Source organism: Arvicanthis niloticus, chromosome 6, assembly GCF_011762505.2.
Source record: "Arvicanthis niloticus isolate mArvNil1 chromosome 6, mArvNil1.pat.X, whole genome shotgun sequence".
Classification (NCBI taxonomy): domain Eukaryota; kingdom Metazoa; phylum Chordata; class Mammalia; order Rodentia; family Muridae; genus Arvicanthis; species Arvicanthis niloticus.
In genome coordinates, this window is record NC_047663.1 from 94,424,091 (window position 1) to 94,429,673 (window position 5,583).

Genomic DNA, 5,583 nt, shown 5'->3' on the forward strand with positions numbered 1-5,583 from the left:
GAAACCCTGTCTCAAAAAAAAAAAAAAAAAAAAAAAAAAAAAAAAACTAAACTAAATAAATAAAATAAAATGAAGGTCATTGCATTATCTCTCACGTCTTCTCTAATTTCTATGGTCGGGAAGACAACAAAAAGCCTCCACCAATAGGCAAGAGGCGAAATTAAGAAATAGAGATAGAAAGGCCCGAGAACCAGAAGGCAGAGATCTCCAAGGGCTTGGGAGTTGACCTGTGGTTTCTGTCCCTTTGTGTCTGCTTCTCATTCTATCAGGTCAGGTAGAGACCAAATTCAATCTGCTCTGGGATATCACTGGAGGGGATGCTGGCTGCAAAGCTTGCAGATTACAAAAAAATCTGGAGAGAAAAAATCAAGTGGACTTCCTGTAGCTTTGGAGGATGGCAGTGTACTGTATTTCTTGCATACCTGGCCCAGGTAACAAGCACCTAGAGTTTGGAGACCCGCAGAAAGAAGAGGGTTATGTCTCAATTTCTGCTCCTTAGCTTCCTTGGCTTAGTCTGAGCAGCCTGAATGGAGCTGAAGGAGGGGCACACCTGCAGCTTCCAGCTCCTGGCTGACCTGGCCTGGGGTTGAAAGATAGAAAAATCATAAGTTGATCCCTGAACCCTACTCTTAAAGCAAAGACATAAAAACCTGTAAGTCAAACACCGTGTTGCCTCAGTCCCAGGAAATTAGCTGACCATTTGAACAGATGGCCCTAACTAAACAAACCTTAAGATTCATGGTTTAGGATGCTATGGGCCCGAGATTAGACTGGCCGCTCTTTGAACTAACAGCCCTGAGACAGTTGGTGCCAGGATGCTAAAAGTTTGAGATAAGCCTGACCCCCTTGAACTGGAGCTCATGATATATAGTGTGAAACTACTTCGAAATAGCCAATTATAAAGTGACACACCATGCATCTTAGGAATTTGAGATCAAATGTATCGATGACCTAGTGACCTTTTCCCCCTCCTTCCCCTTCCCTAACTCCACTCTCAGCCTTCCCCCCTTCCTAACTCCACCCCCACCTGGTTTGTAGATTCACCCTTAAACTGTAAACTTCTTTTGTTCGGGGCTGCGGAAATCCCTCAGGCCCCTGCGCAGGCTGGAAGGGAGGACAGCCCTGGCTAGCCAGTAAACCTCTTGCGTTTGCATCAAGATGTTTTCTCGTGAGTGATTTGGGGTGCGTCTGCAGTTCTCCACGGATCGTGAGTTCTTTTTCTAGTGGGCCTTACATTTTGGTTCCCTGACCGGGAAAACAGCAGCCACCCCCACACTCCCAGAAACAACCTTGAGAGTAAGGGGATCCCCAGTGTGAGTGAGTGAGTGCATGAGCCGGCCGGCGAGTCCATTGTCTGTTTGAGGTGTGTTTAAAATAATCTGTATTCGGTCCGAAATAATCTGAACTCGGTTTGGAGTATTCTGTAAAGCACCGGCAAGTCAGTTGTCGGGTCTGATTCTGTATCTGTACCTGTATTCTGTATTCGGGAAAGCGCTTTTTGGTTTTGAAGCTGCTTCACTGGTCGTAATGACTGGGAAGCTGTAGTCGGCAGACGTGCTTGGATGGCTACAAGCTGCCGACCCTGGAGAGTCCGGGGGGGTTAAGGAGGGCCAGAGATGTCGGTGAAAGCCTCCTATCTGAGGAAAGAGGATTGCGGTCTCCTTCTGAGAGGGGAGCCTCGCAACCCCCTTCCATCTGAGTCGGTTGTGTGGTTGGGGAGTACTAGGTGTAGCCAGTGTGTTTCAGGTTGTTTGGTTTCTGCTTGCTGTTTTTGTGTTTTGTCCGGCACGTGATGAGGAGACTCTTGACTGCTGGAAAAAGTTAGAGAGACTTGAGGGGCTGCAGGGCTTTACTCTGCAATATTTGGTGAAAGGAACAGAAAGAGAGAGAGAGGAGAGAGAGAGAGAGAGAGAGAGAGAGAGGAGAGAGAGAGAGCTTAAAACAGTGTGCTCTCAGGCGTGTTAACAAAAGAAAAGGCTATTTCAGAGCCCTTCTGGGAGCAGGAGCAAATTAGGAGGTTTCTCTCTGGCTCCTACTGAAGAGAATTCTTAGTTATGCTTTCTCTATCTACTGTGTGTCCTTGGCGCGCCAAATTTGTCCACGTGTCTGTCTTTGTTTCGTCGGAATGAATAAATGTTCTATGTTTCATGTTTTTAAAACAAAAGGTTAAAAACTTGGCTTGATTTTAACTTAAAACTCTCTTAAAGGATAATCTTAATTTACACAATAGAAGCTGATAAATAAATACCTTGCTCTGGGGCTGGAAATAGGGCACACCAGAAGAACCATGGCAGGTATGATTATTTGCATAAGCTGCTCTTGGAGGGGGCCAACAAGTTTTTTTTTTACTTCTATGGTAAAAGAAATTGATGGCTGTTTTCCTAGGAAAAATTTTTTGTGACCGTGTTTATTAGCTTTATTAGGCTCAACAAATGACAAGGTGCTTTTTTTCTTTTGAAATTACAGCTAGAAAAGTAAGAGTTTGTTTTGGATGAAATATATAAAATGTACATCTACTTCACTTTTGTTTCTGACTGGTTTTAAAGTATTAAATGTTCTATGTGTCTTGGTTATATGTTATTAACCTTAAGTTAGTTATTAGATATGATTAAAAATTACAACTTTTGGTAACAAAAAGCTAGATTAAAATTGGTAACTCAGGGTTAGAGTATTCAGAGATCAGATATATAAAGATAAGATTTAAAAACAATGTCTCTTTAGTGAGATATTAAAAACTGCACTATCATACATTCAGATATAAAAACTGGCAGCCGAACTATGTAAATAAAAGTAATGTACTTGCTGTTAATAAAAAAAAAATAGATTGTTTACATTGTTAAAAATTGTTTTGTTTCCCAAAGTTATGGTTATACTCTAATATTGCAAAAGAAACTTAAAATAATAAACTGCCAGTATTCCATTGAATTTTTGACTCACCCATGGTTATGGTTGAGAAGAGGATCGAACAGGTGGAGATGATTGCAAAAGTAATAGAATAAAACAGCTGTGGCACAGTAAAGGCCTGCTGCCAACTTTATTTGATACAGTGACAGAGGCAAATTTAGCCTCACCAAGATTGAAAAGGAGATATTATTAGAAAGTTTTGCCTCAAGAAATGGTTCATAGCCCTCTGAAAGGAGTTTCAATGCAAGCCTTTGTTCTCATAAACGAGCTTTTAAATTTTGGGGAGTGCTTGTTGCTCCAGAAAACATTCAAAGGCAATATCTTTTCAATATTTGGGACACAAAGCCCAAGATAGTTTACTTACTTTAAATGATTTCAGAAGCTTCTAGGAGATGCTATTAGATAAAACAGCTCACTTAAAGCTCACCAGAGGAGGACTTAAGCCTCTGTTTGAATGTTCTCAAGGGAGATGCAAATCTTAATTCCCCTTGACAATTAAACTGATGAAGGAGAAATAGCTTTGGCAGAAAGTAGAGGAAGCTGTTAGTTATCAATAGATACATTATACAGAACTGGTCCAATTGGTTGGCTGTTTCACAACAATTCTTGGGAAAAGGGACCATTAATATAGATTCATATTTCTTTATCTCCAAAGAAAGTTTTAACACCCTGTTTTAAAGCTGTTGCTGTGTTAATACAGACTTGTAGGTCAGGGTTACAAAAGTATTTTGAGAAGAACTTAATGAACTGTTCCTTATTCCAAAGAGCTTAAATTGGTTATTAAAGAATATGATATTTGGCCTATCATATGACCAACTTTCTAGACAAATTTTGTAATCATTATCCAAAAGACAAGTTGTTACAATTTTTCTATACATGCTTTTGTATTTCTTATAAATTTACACATACAGCCTATACTGGTGTGTACTCTATTTACAACAGCTCATCTATGGGAAGACAGTACATGGTAATTGGATCCTCTTCAATTTCCCGATGCTTCAGCACAAATATTAAGCTACGTGCTGTAACCACTGTTTTGTAATGCTGAGGAATGAGCTTTCAATTCCTATACTCGTAGCCAGTAATATAGCTCATGGTTTATAATTGCTTGAAATTGTTCCGTATTTAGATATTGCTAATTCTCAAATTTTACAATACAGTTTTAATTTAAGAAACATGTACTTTTCCTTAATTTATAAGACATTTGAAAGCTCATGCTGGATTGCCTGGATCCCAGGAAAATGTCACAACAGATTTATATACTAGGCAGATTATAGACATTCTTCCTTCTTCATGTTTAGCTCTTCTTGAGACAGTGGAGGGGGAAGAGCCTTGGCAGGGGTTAGGACCTTGTTTTAGGAGATATTTAAAGTTGCTAAATAAAAAAGTTTTACTTGTCTAAGTTACTATACCACTGTGGCTGGCCTGCTTTCTCTGATCCTCTGAAGCCAGAAAGTGCAGTTTATTCAATTTAACACATCCTGAAAACAGCCAAGGATTAAATAAACAGCCTTTGTTCTATCTCATCAGGAACTGCTGGTTTCTAAAACTATGGCCTGCTAGTCTCAGCTTGCAGAAAGAAAAGACATTTAGAAGAAGTTGTTGTAGAGTTTTATTACTAAGTGTGAAAAGTTTCCTAGGAAAGCTGTTTAGGGAGAGAAGTGGAAAGATCCTAGTGGAGAAAAGGAAAAATATACCGTAAGTGGAGATAGGTGAAAGATTCTATCCTATCTCTCCATTGTATCTGCCTGTCATCTCTTTGTCCTCAGTGCTTGTATATCTTTTTATCAGATACATAATCACACGTTACAGGGTTCATCACAGGCTCACACCTTGGGTCAAATTATGGGATGAGGTGAAGTTTGCAACAGAGAATGTTTACATGCACGTCCATTGGAGTGATTGTCTGGCTGGACATCTATTGCCTAATAACAGTCCAGTTACAGAGAGCTTAATCATCATTGATATAATTTTAGAAATTCTTATAGGATCATCATTAGAACTAAGAAGCCATCTATTTGTCCTATATAGCATCACCACAAGATATTATATCTTCAAGGATCTGCAGAGATCTGCTCCTAAGGTGCTGTGCTTTGGTTATTTGTTTACAGTCACATGTTTTAATTATAATGGCTTGAGACAGTAATTTGATATTTCTAGAGAGTATATAAGTCAAATTGTAAAAACTTGTTCTCGAGTGACCTCAATTTTTTTTTCATAAGGTGTTAATACTTGAGAACCTATGACTAATCAATTATGACAAGTGGATGTTAACTCATTTCTGATTTTAGAAAATTAACATGTACATGTGACTTGACACCTTTTCAGGCTTTCTAGTTACACTGCTTTAACAGGAAAAACAACTAAAAATGTAATTAGTTATTGCCTACATTATCTTTCTATGCTTGGTGTTTCCATATCCAGATTAAGATAGATGGAAACTGGCTATTATAGTCAGACATTTGAATGGTTTGTTGACAATCTAATATTACCCATATTACTGGAATTCTTATAATCCTCAAATACAAGGTATTGTGAAACACGATACTATGGGAACTTTAAAAATAATAACTATCTGAGAGTGGGAGGAGCGGCTACTAGTGCTTTTGCCCTGGTTCTTACAAGGAACACTGAAAACATAACTATTTTGAAAAAACCAAAAGAGGAGTAGTTATACCC

The 5,583-nt window shown here is 38.9% G+C and overlaps 1 pseudogene; it reads left to right on the forward strand.

Moving 5' to 3' along the window:
- Positions 1–1,616: 1,616 nt before the first annotated feature.
- Positions 1,617–5,583, forward strand: part of LOC117710377 (DNA repair and recombination protein RAD54B pseudogene) — a 5,475-nt pseudogene continuing 1,508 nt past the window's right edge.